The following is an 18,590-nucleotide window of genomic DNA, read 5'->3' on the forward strand; positions in this document are numbered from 1 at the left end:
ACTTCCTGATTCTCAGGTGCAGTCAATTAAAGATGCAACTTCTATTTATTAGCAGCCTTTCCAGAAAGAAAAAAAGAGAGCGAGATCATGTTAAAAGCATCCATCAATTACACCCGGCATTCAGCGCTCACAAACACTTACAGGTGAAAAATCTGCATCGTATCATCAAGAAATATGGTATTTTAATTCAAAGGTCATCATCAATTAATCATTTTAAGGGACTTAAACAAAATGGGACATTACGAGCAAGTGACAACCGGGCCATGTGGAACATGTAGCAGGTAAGGACATCTCAGATATCCAAGGGCAATCTCAGGGCTTCTATAGAAATTCTGGTTTACAAAACAGGAAGGCCCCTCAGCACAGACGAAGGGGCCCTTCTCACCCCGATCTTATCTGAGGTGGACAGCGAGGGTTCATGGGTTAAGGATGTGTTTACTGAATCCTGCAGTGCTTGACACATCTGGTGATATACAGCCTGAACGTAGGAGACTCAGGTCCACCCTGGCCTGCAACTCTCCTCCATGCTCCTGTCTAGTCCCGGCAGCACCCCTCATTGCGCCCAGGCAGCTCTGGTCCCAGTGATCCCCACAACACAGTCTTGATATTCCATAAACTCCCACAATAGAGACGGGAGCCTGACTTGTACAGCAAAAGCTACAGACAGCGCCTTCTGCCAAGAGATGTAACATGTGATCACTGGTGGGCCATTGTGCCAGGCCACAGCTGGTCCAGGTACTATACACAGGTGGCTCGGAGGAGGGGACCCCCTGGCCTACACACACACACACACACACACACACACACACACACACACACAACTCCAGAGGAAAGGAGCTATCCAGTGCTGGCCAGGTAGCGGGAGGTGGTGGGAAGTGTAGGTATCCAGGTCTTAACCCAGCTCTCCTTCCATCACTGAAGGCTTCAGTGGCTGAGAAGGAACAACGAGCAGATAGGGAAGTTAAGTTCAAATGGAACAGGGGGATGTCTGGCTCTCTTGGGGTCCACTCTGAGCACACTGCTGGCCTCACCCCCTTGGACTCCTGTTAACACACTTCTCTGGCCTCAATCATTTCCCTTCTGAACAACTTCTTCTACTATTTCTTGCAATGCAGGCCCACTAGAGACGAATTTCCTTCATTTCTGCCTATCTGGGAATACTCCATCTTCCCCATTTGACGAGCAATCTCACTGAATACACAAGTGAGTCTGGAGGGATTTTTCTTCCAGCTCCTCAGCCTGACACTCACCCAGCTTGCTTGTGCGGTGCCTGAAGGCAGGCGGGATGTAATTTATTTTCTCACTTCGCTTTAGGTATCCTAGATTGGAAGGTTTGGTGGCCACCACTGATTTTTGAAATTTCTCAGCCTCTGCTCACACATTTTTTTCCCCATGCCTGTTATTATGAATGCAGAATGTACCGTGCCCTTTGAAAATTAGCTTGCATTCTTTGATGATCTGTCCTGACTCTTGCTTTCTCTTTGTTTTTCAGTTTGGCGAGATTCATGACAGCTTCAGGGCCGTGTGTTCCCAGTCAACCTGATCTAATGTTGAACACATAATAGTCTCTCTTCACCTAGTCTGGCTCATGTCGTCCCTTGATTCTGCATTCCCAGATTTCTGCTTTCAACTCACTTGAGTTGTTGGTTCAACAGTCTTAGTTGGCTTAATTCCCATACTGGTATGTCCTCCACCCTTGCTGTATCTGAGTTGGCTCTGGTGGCTGGCCATCCCCTTTAGATTATGATTGTTGCCTCTCCAAGTGGTTTCTGACTCCATGTTTTGATACCTAATGCAATGTGTGCTATGTATTCTTGCACAAGGCATGTTTTATGTTCTGATAGTAAATAATGATATACTTGCATAAATACTTTATATATGTTATCATATTGTACAAATTAATTATAGTTTGGGTTGTTGCATCACTAAAAAAGACAAAGCAGTATGACACACAGGACAAACTGAACTCAGTATGAGCTGGGTAGCTGTGTGGCTGGTGATAATTATGCTGGCCAAGAGTCTATGACCACTTTCTTGCCTGTGGTTTAGAGCCTAGAATTTTCTCTCATCTCTTAGTTTCTATTTCAACTATGGAGTTAGGTATCCTTGGGAATGCCTTCTTAGATAGAGTCCAAAGCTGGCCACTCTTATAGCTGTTTCTTGGGCTTCATTGATTGGTTTGTTGTTTGATGATTAGTTGCATTTTGCAGAGCTGGGGGTGGGACCCAGGGCCCAGCTCATGCCTGGGAAGGTCTGAACCTCTGAGTCATGCCTCTTGGTATCTTCTGTGATACAAGAGCCTTGTTGGTGTGGTATGTGATCACCAGCAAAGAAGGGAATAACAATAACCCTAGACCAGTGCTGTTCTTTAAAGAGTCAATGCCGCTGCGATATGACCCTCACAGAGACTTTTCAGCCCTCTCCCTCCACCACATCCCACACGAGACCAGAGGGTGAAACTATGCTGGAATTTCACTTATTTCAGATAATCCATGGGCTAAGAACATCCCTCCCATCATCAAAAGTAGCACAATCCTCTAAAGGAGTTACCTCTCCCTGTAACCTTCTTCTCCTCGGCCACAGTAGCCAGAGGACACAGACAGAAAGACCCACATCTTCGCATCACATTTGCCATCATGCATTTTGCATGACAACTATCTAGTTGTCTGCAGAACCATTCCAATTTGCTCCCATTTCCACACAGCTATGAACTAACCTGGCATGCACAGGTGCCAACCAGTTACCCACCAATCTGCCACTAAATTGTCATCCAATAGTAAGTAAGATCTGGTACCCTCTAAGGTTGCTTCCTCAACCCCCAAATTCAGATGAGTGGATCCACATCATGAAATGCCAAAGAACAGGAGGAATTGGGGGCTAGAGCTCCACATACGTATACAGGCGAGGACTTGTGTGTATACTCACATGCATATAACTATGAACACACGTGCATGAGCCAGTGTACCCACACACATGCATAGATACATATATGTGCATGGTCCAGCGGCACTTGCATGTGCACCTGTGTACAAAGAACTCTTACAGGCAAGTCTAAAGAGTCCACATGGTCACATTCTTAATCACAGATACAAGGTTACCCAGCAAGAAAGATGCAGGATCTGAATCAAAGCAGACCTTGGCCCAAGGAGGAAGTACTCATCATATAGTAGGGTCCACATACCCCTAGCTGAGTGCTTGCACCATTAAGACAAAACTTGCATTTTCTGACTTCACTATGTAATGACAAATGTATGCTGTGACAGACTTAAATATTTTATTCACCCTAAAACTTCAATTGTGCACTCTGTCCTCTGAAATCAAGGCCAAAAGCAACTCCCCACTCACATGAAAAACAAACAAACAAAAACAAACAACAAAAACCTCTCAGAAATTGATATTGCACAGGCCTCTATGTGCCTGGAGGAAGGCGGGGGTGGGGGGTGGGGGTGGGGCTTCTAGAGACTGAATGGAGTCTTTACCTCATGCCAGTTCCCTCTGCCCTAGCTGTCTGGTGTCTGTCCCTACAGCCACCATACTGATGTAGGCTCCCATCTGAGCACAGGCTGCTCCTCTAAGAGACAAAGCAGGATTCACTTTCACTCTGTCTGATCACTCATGGCCTTGACTGGTAAGCCAGGCTAAATCTCTCGGGCAGGAGAGACAGGTGGCCCTGCTGAAGCCCTGCAAACCTGAGGCTCACTCTTCCTGTGTGCTGGGATACCTCAGCAGCTCTGTTCTGTGGCCCATGCTCCTCTGCATGGCTAATGAGGTGAACAGGTGGTAGCACTGAGTCCTTGATCACGGTTGACCTGGACGTTCTTGGTCCACACATCTACAGTATCCTGCAAGACTTAATTGTAGGAATAAGAGGCTGGTGAGCATGAAGGCCAACATAGAATACTGAATATTAGGATATTTTTTCTTTGTGCTTCCTAGGGTGGTTTTGCTGTGTCTGCCTAGGGGGGACAAACCAAGATTTTACACATGCACAAATGTGCTCACACGCACGTATACACACACACACACACACTCATCTCACACTTTGGAAGCACCTGAAATCTCACACCAAAAACACCTGCCACAGTCTGCTGACAGAGCCCTCCCTGCAGAGTTCCTCTACCTTCTGGAGGCCCTGAGACTACCTGGCAGACTTTACCATATCTCTCAAGTCATTCATGCCTATGGATCTCCCTCCTGTGTCACACTGGTAACACTGAGCCCTGGGGCAAAATGTGACTTTCAAAAATGTACCCAAGTATTAGGGTGGGATGCCACCAAGACACGGAGGAGAAACTGTACCCCTCAAAGGCAGTCTGAGGTTGGGGGCCCTCACACCCTTGTAAAATAGCCATGCCAGATTCTTGGCTTAATGGAAGGGTCCTCTGACCCTGAGGACACCTCAGCTGAGGCATAGGCTAACCCAAGCACAGTAGCCTAGGGTAGGGCGTGTTCTGCTTATCTATGATTTTTGAACATTTGCTCTAGAAAGACCCCAACCAAGCAAGCTGGCTGTATACATCTAATCTTCTCCACAGTGTGTTGATAACCCCAAAAACGTCAGCCAAAAGTAAAGCTTTTTCATAGTCCAAGAGATACCAACCTCAAACATACCGGAACCTGCAACCTAGTGCCCTCTGTGCATTCCCCCAACCTTCAACTCCTTGGGATTCAACCTATCACAGAAAGAGTTTGTCTGATTGACAGCAAAGATATTCTGAGAATGAATGAAACAAAGAAATTCATAAATAGAGAGTTGAATCTCACTTCATGATGGATGTTGAATGAAGTTTTGCAAAAATTATCAAATAAAAAAATCCCAAAGTCGTGCCAGTACAAGTTGCTCAGGGAAAATTCTCAGAGACTTAACAGGCAAGCCTTGTTTGGCAATAACTTACTTCATCAAGCCCACTTCCATTCTATGGCCTCAGGACAGATGCCACAATGCGCTCAGATTTCCCTCCTCTGGGTCCTGGACCATACTATGAAGGGTGAGTCTTGCTCTGACAGTCTGGGTTTGGCACATGTGAGATAGCATGACATCCCAGGACTGAGACCCTTAGGCCTCTGTGGGTTTGAGTGCCTAAGCCATTCTTCCTCATGACCTACCGCCCACATTCCTTCTCCTTGATTTTTTGATTCCTTGATTATGTCAACCACTGGTCTATGGGTATCCACTCTTCAGTTCTCCAAAACCTGTAAGAATGCTTCTGGACAGGGTTGTGGGATCAATCCTAGAAGTGTAAGCACAAGAGCCTAGCACTGGGCAAAGCCCCGTAGCTCATCACCTGCCTGAGATTCTGTCAGCTGTAACTGCTAACTGGACACAGAGCCTGTGCTCGTCTGACAGGAGCGCTTTGACTGGGAACTGCCTCCATCTGATTGGCCTGTGGGAACGTCGGCCAAGGTCGTCTTGATTACACACAGATACAGAACAGTCCATCCCATGGCGGATAGCACCACCCTATGCAGGCCCTGTGCTGAACACGAAAGATACCAAACATGATGGGGGGAGTGAGCCAGAGCGTGCAGCCAGCCAGCAGTGTTCCTCTAAATGGCCACAGCTTCTCTCAAGGATGGACTGTGGGCAAGAAGCAGAAGATGAAATAACCCCTTCCTGTCCCAGTCACTTAGGGTCAGTGCTTTGTCATAGCAACAGAATGACACCAGAACCCTGAGAATTTCTTTAAAGTACAGAAATTCCCAGCATGACAGAACTGAGTGGGCGCTCTGAGTACATTGTCCTAGTCTAGGCAGAGGGAACCTCAGTGCCCACTCACAAGGGGACCCCAGGAAGAAGCAGTGCTGGGAGGCCCCTGTGGTGGGCAACTAAAACCCTTCCTGTCCCTGTGACTCACTCTCCCCACTCACAGTGTCCCCTCACATTGTGACAATGTCAGTACCCAGGTCTCCAGCCCTTCCTGCCTCACAAAAACACTGTCTTCAACTGTACCAAGCAGCCTGACTTGTGTTGCAGGTGAAAGGAACTCAGCCGCTGTCACATGCACATTAATATCACATACATGAACACACACACTCACACACATATATGTACACACATCTGAACATATACATTTACACACATGTGCATGCAGGTATACATATACACATGCATACATGTGCCCATATAGTCATACAAACACATGGGTACATACATGTACACAGACACATGCATTTGTGGCTACAGGCATGTGCTCACAAACATGTGAGCACACAGATTCATGCACACTTACACTTTGTGCCTCTCTGGAGTCTCCTAACACTGGGATCCTCAAAATCCTGTTGTTCTGCCTCTTTTTCCACTCATCCATGTTCTGAGGAGTCACGTGTGGCCTCCTCTGACTTGTCTGTCTCCGTGTGAATCTTAGCATGCATCCCTTGGCACCTGGGCAATCTCACTGAAGGGCTGGTGTAAGACAATGGGCTTCCAATGCACCTGCTGAACGTGGCGAGTTGAGAGCCAAAGGCCACCTGGCAGCTGGCAGCACAAAGGCTGCTTCGACATAAGCAGTCTGGCCTGGCTCTTCGTGGCTGGAGGACTGCCAGCTTCCCTTAAGGGAGCACTCGCCATGCCTATCCAGCCTCCCCCAGATTCTGCCCTCACGATCCTGGGACAGTGATGGATTGCTCTTGCAACATCAAGTTACTTCTTCTGTGAGAGAAAGAGGAAGCTAGTCTGATGTGTGGTGTTTCTGAAACATATTTTATTCAGGAAGGCCGTCTTCCTCCCTGCCCAGGCATTATCCTCTTCCTCTCAGGCAGAATTGGCCTCTGAGGACAAGGTGGTTTGAGAAGAGCTTCACAATGGCCTCAGCCTTCACAGTGGTTGACTGGAGGAGGAAGAGAGCTTCAGGACAGTCAGCACATCCCGCCTCATCCTCTCCTATAACATCATTCAACACTATCTGGGAGCAACCCAGAGCTATGTGCACTGGTTCCACCCACCAGGCTGCCCAGCACCATCCCCCCATGTCTTCCCTACTTTCTGAACCTAGAACCAAAGTTGAATACTCCTTGGCACTCTCTTCATTCTGGACCATGCAGAAGACAATTTCTTCAATCAAGGCACCAGGGCCCTCTCTCCCAGGCAGCTCTGAAGACACCATCCCATCACCACACTCTGTGTTGGCCAGTGTGCCTCTCCCCAGTGGGTCCTCACGTGGAAAGCTGCTGTCATCCAATCACCACCCAACTCAAGGACCATTTGGAGAGTAACAGCCTCAACAGGCAGCTCTGGAAGCCACAGTTGTCCTGGTTGCTGCCTTCCATTCCGAGGTTTTCTTGGTACTGCAGACAATGACACGGAAGCATAGTTTCCTATCACTGGCTCGTTCAGTGTCATATACATGGATGGGAAGAAACTAGAGATAGACAGATCCTTGACAGGTCTACTCTCTCTGCTGTGAATCAACTAGGAGGAACTCAGCTCAGCACTTCTCCCAAGTAATAGAAGGCACCAGGTGGACATTAGAAACTTGATTTTGCCTCTTGAATACTATCAAACAGTCAAAGCTATTTCATTTAGAGTTACTTGAGGCTCTGTGGCAAATTTTACTTCTTTCTGCTGACCATGGTCACAAGGGTGGTCCATGCAGGGCCCTGTCACCCACTCAGGAACAAAAGCCTGATGTCAGTATTGGATTCTTCAGTTTCCATTGCTGTGTATTTTGAGTGAATTTGGTGGCATAGTGACAGGGGTTGGGGAGTCTAGATACAGGGCATCCCTAAGACTCTCCCTGAAATCTTGGCTACTGGTTCCAACTCTCCCAGACATCCTGCCTTTGTGACCCCTGTTCCTGCCCCACCCTCAACCTGTCACCTGCTCTCAAGGGATGTCTGTAAAGTTGTTACATTTCAAGGGGGTGTGTCCTAAAGTGAGCAAGGTCAAATCCTCCCTTGCTGGCAGTACCAACTGATACCTGTTGAGGGCTACCATGTCTTGCCACCCTGAGCCAGGCCTTGCACACATCTCTGCACTGCAGTTAGGATAATGCGGTTCACAGGACTTTTCTGGGTTGGGGCTGTAGACTGTGGATATCTCCAGAACCTAATCAGGACTCAGGGGTGAGGTGGGCTCCAGCATATGTCAGGGGGCTGTGCCAGGACTGTCTTCCACCTTAAGCATCCCTGTGTGGGTTGCTTTGGTCTTTCTAAGTTTGCTAGAGGCAATGGGGCAGTCATAAAACCACAAACCGTGTGACTGCATGGTTTTGCATATGATTTGCTTTCTTCCATTTGTACAACACGTAGGTAAAAGCAAGCCTTCACTCTGATCATTGGGGTTTTTAAATTTTTCTTTACTTAGAACTGTACCCATCAAATAAAACAACACAAATCAAAGGCACAATTATATAATTATAAGATTTATGTTCCAGTGCCTTTAGTGAGGCTCTGTCTTGCTTTTTAAACAAAGGGCCTCACAATTTTATTTTGCACACGGCCCTGAAAATTATGTGGGAACCCAGCTTCTAAATTCTCTAGGAGTATGTCCAGCCATTTCAAACCAAATCTCTGTGCCAAGGAGAAGGTAACTGCCTCCAGTTGCTGGACACAAGGATATATATCCCAGCTAACTGACTGGACCTGAAGACTCTGCCTGTGGGGTGTGAACTCTTTGTCTCCTGCTGCTCCAGTTGGGAGGCTCCAAAGTCTTCAGGTCAGAGAAGTGCAGCTCCTGACACCTCAGCAGGGAACAGCACCAGTATCTAGCAGACGGATTGGCCATGCCCGGCCTGATTAGATTGGCCAAATGCTTTAAACATCAAACGAACTGACCCTTGACATGAGACGGGTTGATTTATTACCCTGCCTCGGCAGCTGACAACAAGCAGAGAGAGCTTGGCTCTGTCTGGTCATTTTTCAAGCTCTTTGCACAGGAGTGGCACCCATATCCTCTAACGCATTACTGCAGACAGCCCTGCTAGAATACTAAGAGGCTCCTATTGAGAATTTTTTTTAAGGAGCTCAAAAGAAGAGTCTAATTGAGGGAACTGAAAATGTCTGCTGCGTGTGCATGTCGGGTAGTGGTGCGGAGTTATTAAGCCCAAGCAAGTCGGAGGAGTTGAGGGTGCTGGAGGGAGACATCTGCCAAGGTCACCTTGCTCTCTGACTCCTGGCCCAGCCTGGGTGCCACTCCAGTGCCTCCCCAGTGCCTCAGAGCTGAAAACAACAGTAAGTAGCTTCCATGGTTTCTCAGAGCTGGAGCCAATTCTATCTTTGGGATTTCTAAGCATCTATACACTTAAACCGCTCTAACTCAGGTTTTGTGTTATACAGAGTCTATTTATCTATCACCCGTGTAAGGAAACCAGAAAGGTGAGAAAACATATTTATGTTCACAACCAGCGAGATGAACTATTCCCATGTGCTTTGGGACTCGGTACCTCCAGATCATGATGTGGTCATAATCTTCACCCTCCACAGATCAAAAACCCAGGTTTAGGGGAAGGAAGGCTGGCTTCCAGTGGCTGTGTTTACCGTAATGTGTGTGAATTTCTAAAGCCTGGGTTATAGTGGCACAAGCCCTAAGACGTTGGTCTCCGTGTGCCTTTTGGATAGAGCTGCTCGTGAAGAAAACCATTCTACTTCTCGAGCCTAAAAGCACAGAGTCAAACATGTCTGCTGACCCATACAGTGTGCGGAGAATCCAGGCAACAAGGGCTGTCAGAGAGCTAAAGAAGCCGTCACATCCAGGAAGCTGAGAGCACCCTCCTTCCCGCTGACAGAGCCACCTCAGGCCTCCCAGCTCTGCACATCTTTCCTCTAAGCCATTGGCCATTGTCCACTGCGGGTAAACCCCTGCCTCGGGAGGAGAATCTAAATCCAAGGATTGGGGATACAGTCACAGACTCAACCCCAGGCTCTACTCCGGGCTCTCCTGGAGGGCTCCAGGAGGGTTTTGCTAAGTGGCCTCTTCATAACTTTTATTCCTTCATAAACCAGAGCTACCGCGCACTTGCACGCAGTCCTGGGCCTTTAAAAGAACAGCAAACAAAAGCCTTTTGCCCTGAGATGGAAAGCCCTAATAACACAACACTCCCGGGAAGGTGATGGGAAAGTCGTAACAGGGACATATTGCAGAGTTTAATTAAAATTTTAGGTCTATTTAGGCATTTTAAATAAGTAGCAATTTCCCAGCTTTGGGAAAGGAGTAATAAAGCAAGAGAGGTGGGGGGAGAATGGAGAAATGCTCCCATAAAGTCCCTCATCGTTTAAGTGGCATACTCTGCAAGAAGAAGGGTTGCTCAGCTTTGAGGAGGCAGCCACCAGGAGGTGAAAAGCCCTCCTCTGGGGGACTGTGGCTCTGCAGAGAGGAAAGAGCAGAAGCTGTCCCCTGGAGGTCCTGTCAAGCCCTCCCAGAATGCTCCTGAGTGAAGCCCACGGTCGGCCAGCTCCACCCACACACTCAGAGCTGCGGGGCTGATTGCTGGCCTGTCATTCTTAATCATGAGCAGATGGTCAAGCAACTGCAGACATCTGAGAAACACTTCTAACAAGGAAGCCAGTGACCAGAACAATCCGATGGGAACAAAAGCAATTTGCAGGAAGCAGAGACTAGACAGGAAAAGGGGAACGTGAGAGGGAGGGCCCACCGAATAGGCCACATCCATGCTGCAAGAATGGAGGGCTAACAAAGACTGCTTACAAAGGGAAAAAAAAAGCAGAGACCAGTAGTGCTGTTCAGAAATTAAACCCAGGGAGGTAGATTTCTTACCACCGTGAGACAGAGAACGCTAGATCTCATTGTGTTTGTCCTCACAATGCAGCCAGAGAAGGGAACCTACCTTCTACCAAAGAACGCTGATACTTGGATCCCAAAGAGCCAAGGTCATACTATAGGTGATTTCTTGAGATCAGAAGATGCGGCATGGAGTTGGGGGTGGGGATGTTGGGGGGTGGGGTGGCACTGCAGTTCTCGCTTATGCAGGATGCCAGCAGGCAGAACTTACATGAAAATCTGAACCAATTTTTGGGAGAGGAGTATGAGCTAGTTGTGGTGATCTGCATCCCTTTAAGACAAAAGAAGTGCACACAAATCCCCAGACGCTTCTAAAGTCACTAGGTCATCCTAGGAGGAGGGCCAGCATTGTTGCTGTGGGTGAGGCATGAAGTGCCACGACCCAAGTTTTACAGTTTTGCTATCATGGTGACCCCTATACCTGTGAGAGGCAAGGGTGACACATGGCCCCAGTCAGACCAGGAGTTTGGTTCATGTGTGTGACACCTTCCCGGGAGCCTATCAGTGTTTGAAGCTAAACCAGAAAGAGAAGAAATGCATCACTGTCTTCTGTCTTCTAGCACGGAGCCAGAGAGCATGCATTGACAGGGAAACAGGGATTAGCCCCCGAGGGAGGATACGGTAGCAAAGATGGGTGCTCTCTCAAGTGTGGCTGCAGAGGGGGGAGACAGTGCTCAGAGTGGAACACACACTGACAAGAATATCTAGTGTATCAGCCCTTACCCTGAGCCTAAGGAGCTGTTGAAATCAGTGGTATGCCCAGGCAAACCACAAGCAGCAGAATCCAAGCCAATTGCTACCACCAACTAGACGAGTTCTAAGTAGGTTTCACAGTAGAGGCGAAGTAAAGATACTTTGTTTTACTGTCATACCAAGAGCCCCAGAAACTGAGTCACACACACACACACACACACACACTCAAGAGATTTGGTGTGAAGATAAATGATATACTATAGGGCAGATAGAGCAAAAGCATCCACACAGTGCTTAAAGTAGTTGTGAATAACATGTTAATAGCTCTGTGCAGTCAGCCTAGATGTCCATAGACAGATGAATGGATATGAACATGTGTGTATGTGTGAGCGCACATGTGCATGCATGCACAGTGGCGTTTGATTCAGCCATAGGGAATAAAAGTATGTCATTGGTTTAAAAAAAAAAGGATGGAACTTGAGATCATGATGTTAAGTGAAATGAGCCAGATCCAGAACAATAAATACCACATTTCATCTTATATGCAAGAGTGAGGAGAAGGATACTGAGAGGTGTGAATATGACCAAAGAAACCTATCTGCCAGTGTGAAGACGCTATGATGAAACCCATTATTCTGCATGAATTTTCAAAGTCAGGATTTTCTTTCTGAGTACAGTGTGAGACACTGACAGCACGCAGGGGCTTGCAGGGAATTTCAGGGGAGACGGTGACTCTGAGAAGGAATCAGTTAGAAATACTAAAAATACTGAACAGACGCAGGAAGGAAAATAAAGAATGCTCCTGACAGGTTCTTTAGCAGACTTGGGAAATGCAGCGGCAAAAGAGAACAATGCTTTAGCTCTGTGGGGTGGCAATATGTGACAGCCAAGGATGGCCAAAACCCAAAGTGAGGCTGGGGAGAAGACATCGCAGAAGGAAGGACACATCTAATAAATGTCAATGATTTCTCCAAATCAGTTAAAGGCACCAGTCACTCAACCCTTTCCGCCTAACAACAACAACAAAAAAAGCAGACCAGGCAAACTGCTCAAAAGGCAAAGAAAACAACTGAAGAAAGTGCGAGGAATGCGAGTGGCAAACAAAACTCAGAATGGACAGAGGACTCTCCTGAGCTCAGCTCTGAAACCATGCAAGCTGGAAGACCACAGCTCACAACCCGTGCAGGGATTGGGGAGAAGAACTTGAATGCTTGAAGCACTGGACCACCTGACCACCGTTCAGAAGAGCGAACAAACAGTAATGGATGCTTTAGACAAATGGAAACCAAAACATAAGAGTCCATGTACTGAAATGAGTTCTTCAGTCGGTATGGGATCTGTGTAAAGAAATGGGAGACAACTGAAAATGAATAAATGATAGTCAGTAATAACACCATTTCAGCCTGATCTATACCCACAGATCAACACTTTTTGCCCAAGCTCTGTCAGACCAGCTTCTCGATACAATGGACAGCAGTTAGTACAGAAAACAGGTGATGGTAGCATGATCACCCTCAAATGAGACTGATGTGTCACCACCTCCAAGGCTCAGGGGACATTTTGGAAAAGGGGGGCAAAAAGAGTGAAAGAGACAGAAGTTTGGGAAGTGTTCAGCAGAAAGATGTCTTCAGGATGCAGAAGGGATGTGCTCAGGAACTCAAGGGTAACTATAGTTATCTGAGCAAGACCTGCACGAAGTTGGACCTATCAACCTCATCATGGATAGAGGAGGGTCTCATGAGCCGTCCCCCCTCCCCAAGACTGTCATTTTCTTTAGTGGTGAAACCACTAATATGTTGCCTTTGCCCCAGCAAATAACCTCTCACACATGCTTTGGCAAGGAACTAATTAAGCTTGATGGGCCATACAAGAAAATAAGATAGGAAACTAGGAAACGGACTTGGTAAGAAGAACCATTTCACCAGTGAGGGTGTGGGTAAGAGATGGGAATGGGGGTTTAAAATGACTAAAATTCATCATATGAATGTATGAAACTGCCCAGCAGTAATTTTAAAAACAGTACTATGTTTACTTATATTTCACTAGTTATTATTGTCCAAAGGAAAAAATATCAGCACCTCATGGGTTTCTGACACAGGTAAAAACAGAATACAACACAGTAATGCAGAAGTTAGGAAAAGAAGCTGGGAATGCATTGCTGCAAGAATCTATGCTCCACAGCAGCCTGCTAGAATCCCAGATAGAGCATGATTAACGGAAGGAATTCACTGTTGGCTCTGGATGCATACTGATAAAATATTAAAGGAGGCATAAATGATAGGCCAGGAATGGACCTCCACTTTTATCTAGAGTGGGTGTTATATCACTTTTCCTAGAGAGACTTGAACAAACACCAGTTTACCCTGATAGGGCTCCAACGACAGACTAAAGAAACTATTCCATCTAAGTGCAGCTTGGAGTGAAGGTTTTACTGCAGTTGCTTATAGAGGTTACTTCCTAAGGCATGAGTGACCAAAATTCAGTCACCAAAGAGCCCACACCACCATGGGTGGCAACCCATGGAAGCTGCATCACTGAATCTTCTCGGCCATCTTGCAGGCATCTTCACCAGAGTCTGGTCTTCCCAGAAATCATGTACTTGGAGAGGAGCCTTGTGAAGCTTGCAACTTTCTGAGTCCCCACCACCCAAGCTTCTGCTATTCTGTAGCCCCTCCTCCTTCAAGGGTCAAATGTTTCTTTTGAAGGAAAGATATTCCTTAAACTGAACAAATGGGAACTTGCCTCCAGCCTGAAGCAATCCCTGGTCTGGAAACTACTTGGAAGGACTGGTTCCAAACCACTTGCCCCAGGCCACATGCCATAAAATGTAGATGGATGCCTTTTATCCTGCAAATAGCTATTCAAGCAGTGGTGATAGGTTTGAGGTCCCTTATTGTAGCTGCCCGCAGCCACATGCAAACCGGGTTACCTGTTGAGAGAATTTTGGGGTCATAGGGAAGAGCGGCGAAAAGAACGTATGGCCAAGTCAATGTTCACTGATCAAAGCCGTAAACTTTAATGGCGCCGGACCTTTTAACAGTTAGGGCAAACCCTTCCCCCCAGACTCCAGGCTGAGTTCCGGTGGAAGTTGTCTAGCTTCTCTTGGAGGTCTTCGTCTTGACTGCTCCGGCAGCTGGGTGGGTCACCTGTTTAATTCAGGAATCCCTATACCTGGAGGAACAATGAACTTAACCTTTACTACGAGCGCTCCACCCTAGGTGGAGCAGGATCCTGGCTAACTGGGAGAAGTTAACCTTGACCAAAGTCAAACTCTGACCAAGTGCAAGACTGCCCCAATATGGCTCTGTACATGTCCTCCCTTTTTTTTATTAATTTGAACACGAGGAGGTAGAAAACAAGTGGATAAATATCCTTCATAAGAAGGCGGGCCTTAACCAGGAGGGGAAGCATTGACCGTAATTCCTCTTAAATATTGTATAACGTCTTTTTCAGAGGAGGGGTAATAGGCTCCCTTATTATTTTAAGGACAGCCTCTCGACGTTAACCCCTATGCAATTAGGTGTACTTCCTGGGGACTCAGAAGCAGAAATTCACCTCCCCATGCAGTGCTTTGCCTCGCACGTCTCGCTGGTACCCATGTTTGTTCATAAACAAACACACATAGATCTGAGTTCTATGTGGCTCCCTCTTTGGAGATCCACTTGTGTAAGTTTTGAAGCCAGGGGGGTCTGCAAGTGTCTTTAACAGACATGTAATCTCTCCATCCAGGTGAGCCTGGCTGGAGACAGCCAGTCTGCTTAACAGACAAGGTCAAGAGTTAAAGGTGGAATAGGATTAACTTGTCCCAGAAGTATCCAATTCAGTTGTAAATTAACAACTTTAAGGATCCAAAGCTCGGCCTCTGAGGTGGGAGAGGTAGCCTTGTGAATCAAGAATTAAGCTGTTACTTCTCAGGAAAAGTGGAGACTATATGTTAAATTAACACAGCTGGCTGAAGATTGTTAGCCATCTTCAAAATTGGAATCTTCAATATTGGAATTATTTCTAGACTAGTCTATGGTTGAGTCAGCTGAGCACAATAAGGAGAAGAGTCATTTTAACTCTTCTAATTAATTTTTCCTAAGCTAGCATAACAGTCTCCATGTTCTGTCCCACAAAGTCTAAAAGCTTGAAGCTAGGCAATTTATCTAACCTGGGACATTTAACAATTGAGGTAAGTCAAGAACATATACCCAATATAGCTCTTATGTTACCATGGTCTGGGCATTCAGCAAGCACAGTCAGCATATCTTCTGCAGCATTCTGTGGAAAAAACAGAGGACATGCCTTCTCCCCCAATATTAAATCAGGATCATGGCATATGTTAGTAAGTGAATTCCTTCATTTCACCTAGATATCAATATGCCTAATTACAAGATGTCATATACATTTAGCAAGGAGTTTCTTGGCATCTAAATTTTAAAATTTTCTTAAAAACATGCAAGCATAATTTAAATTATATGCACAGGGACACAATTTCCCCTCTCTTCTTTCTTCCAAGAAGATATTGTTTTATTAATTTAAGTTGGAACACAAAGTATAAACCATAACATAGGCAATAACTATGTAATTATATAAAATATAGTTGCTTTTTCTGTTAGAGCAGTTGCAACTAGACAGCCTAAAAATGAATCATTAGTCACATGTACATATTTTTTTTAATCTTTTAAATTAGAAATATGAATATCATTTATCTGTAATAACTAAGTCCTCTAGGATTAACACCATTACGTGGTAGAGGTAGAAATTGAGGACATCAAGAACAAATCTTTACAATTTGATGTGCACAAAATATAAAATTATTTCAAATACCTAAAGGACAGTCATTTAGAGAACATATCCTTTGTTCTTAGAAATTTGAATCACATTTGTATAAACTGTAGAAATTAAGAATTAGCAGTATTAAAAATGGACCAATTTTAAGCAATTATAAACCATGAGCTATGTATATCTACTATTATTAAAAGCTTGACCTTTAACATCTTAAAAATAGCTGCTATAGCACCCAATTCAGGTATCTGTGTTGAAGCAGGGAGAAACTTAAAGGAATAAACATGTGATCTGATAGTACAAATTATCTTTTGGATAACAGTTATTAATTTTGCCTAAAAATGCTTGCCATGTAATAGATCAACCATTAATAATAAATTTGATTGTTGCTTGAAGCAAGGAACAAACGTTTCCTACCTTGAAAACAGAGGTTTAAGACCTTCTGTGGCAAGCTTAAAATGAGGTAAATATAAGATAAAGCCAATTAATATATCCTAACAACTTTTGAAAGCCATTTACCTAAAAATTCTAAAAGTCTATAGGAGCAAGGGCCTGTAACAAACATTCTATGATTATAGACTGAAAAATGTAAGATCCTAACTCTTGTATTGAAAGAGAGACAAACATTTTTTTTTTTTATCTGCCCTAGGATCTACCTTTAGTCCTTGGCAAGGACTAGACCTGAGCCTTTTAACTAAGACAGGATTAAACAAAAGAAACCTGTAATTTCATGGTCAAAGGAACCTACTTGATATCAAATACATTTCTACAGAGATCTCCTTTTTAATCTTGGAGGGTTAAATTTTGCTCCTACCATTGTAGCCTATAAACTTGTGGAAAAGTGGCAATGGGCCTCTAAAACCCATAGCTGTATCACTCTCAAAATTATCTTAATTACAAAATGTTAACAATTACGAGCCTGCAAACTGAAAACTGTAGCCAATGACACACTGATTTTTATTGTAACTCAATGTTTTCTTGCAATATTAGAGCACAATTGTAATTTTGGAAGCAAATCTCAATTTTAAACAATCTATTTTCTTTAAAATTAATGGCAAACACATATTTACAGCACAAGGTTTGTATGCCAGTTCTTATGTTCAAGTGTCTAACAGTGTAACTTATTAAAGAGACAATATTTTAAATCTTAATCTTCATTAAGTCTAATCTCCAGGCCAAGATTCACATGAAACACCATGCCAATTTAGGAGCGTCCCAAAGGCCTGTATTTCCTGGATTGCGTCATGCCACGTGGTGTTCAAAATGGCGACTACCCTAAACTACCAGCCTTAATCGTCATGCCACGTGTTCAAAATGGCGACTACCCTAAACTACCAGCCTTAACCATCATGCCACGTGTTCAAAATGGCGACTACCCTAAACTACCAGCCTTAACCTAACTTTTGTTAATAACATTATACCTTTTAAATCATGTGCAGTGACTTAAGCCAATACTCTATAGTCAAGACATGCAAAATATACCTTTAAATCCAATTATAAACAAGAACAAGGCATGAGTGGCGTTAGGCCACGTGTAGTTAGTTAAGATAGCTCTAACACTGAATCACCAGTTTTAAACTAACCTTTTCTTAATAACACTATACCTTTTACATAATAACCAATTAATTTATAACTCTTTAGTCAAGAAATGTAAAGCCTTATATCATTAAAACCAATTAGAAACAAGTATAAAGCGACTACATGAATTTCACAAGCCAAACCAAGGTCTTCCCAAATCTCGAGGTTTCTGGGCTTTTGTGTCCCTGTGCATATAATTTAAATTATGCTTGCATGTTTTTAAGAAAATTTTAAAATTTAGATGCCAAGAAACTCCTTGCTAAATGTATATGACATCTTGTAATTAGGCATATTGATATCTAGGTGAAATGAAGGAATTCACTTACTAACATATGCCATGATCCTGATTTAATATTGGGGGAGAAGGCATGTCCTCGGCTTTTTCCCCAGCCATGCTTGCCTCTTGGGTGAGTGAGCTACGCTGCTGCAGCGTGGCTTTGAATCAATCCCCACACAAACTGTGGCTAGCTCAAGAGGTTACCAGCAGATGTAATCTTTACCAATTTTTTCTTTTTAACATGAAACAGTCATTCACACAAAGACACAGAGAGGACATAAACATACACATAGACAGTCGGTGCACCGGGACAAACACGGAAAGATACACAGAAAGTTAAGCGTGCTTGTTAAGCAATTGCATCTATTTTCCTCTTTAAACAGCTCTTAGAAGCTGTGGACATATGTCTATTTTTAAAAACCCCTTTCTTTTCGCCGAAATCAGCTCTTACGAGCTTTGGGCAAATGCCTACCAAATTCCTTCCCCATATTTCCCTATCTTATCAACCCAAGCAGTCCTGCGCTGGGTCCACGCAGT

At 44.9% G+C, this 18,590-nt stretch overlaps 1 protein-coding gene across 1 annotated transcript in view; it reads right to left on the reverse strand.

The window, feature by feature from the left end:
• Eipr1 (EARP complex and GARP complex interacting protein 1) overlaps positions 1-18,590 on the reverse strand; it is a 486,194-nt gene that overhangs the window by 156,799 nt on the left and 310,805 nt on the right. The window lies entirely within an intron of this gene.

The sequence above is a fragment of the Apodemus sylvaticus genome, chromosome 6 (assembly GCF_947179515.1).
Source record: "Apodemus sylvaticus chromosome 6, mApoSyl1.1, whole genome shotgun sequence".
NCBI classification, from domain to species: Eukaryota; Metazoa; Chordata; class Mammalia; order Rodentia; family Muridae; genus Apodemus; species Apodemus sylvaticus.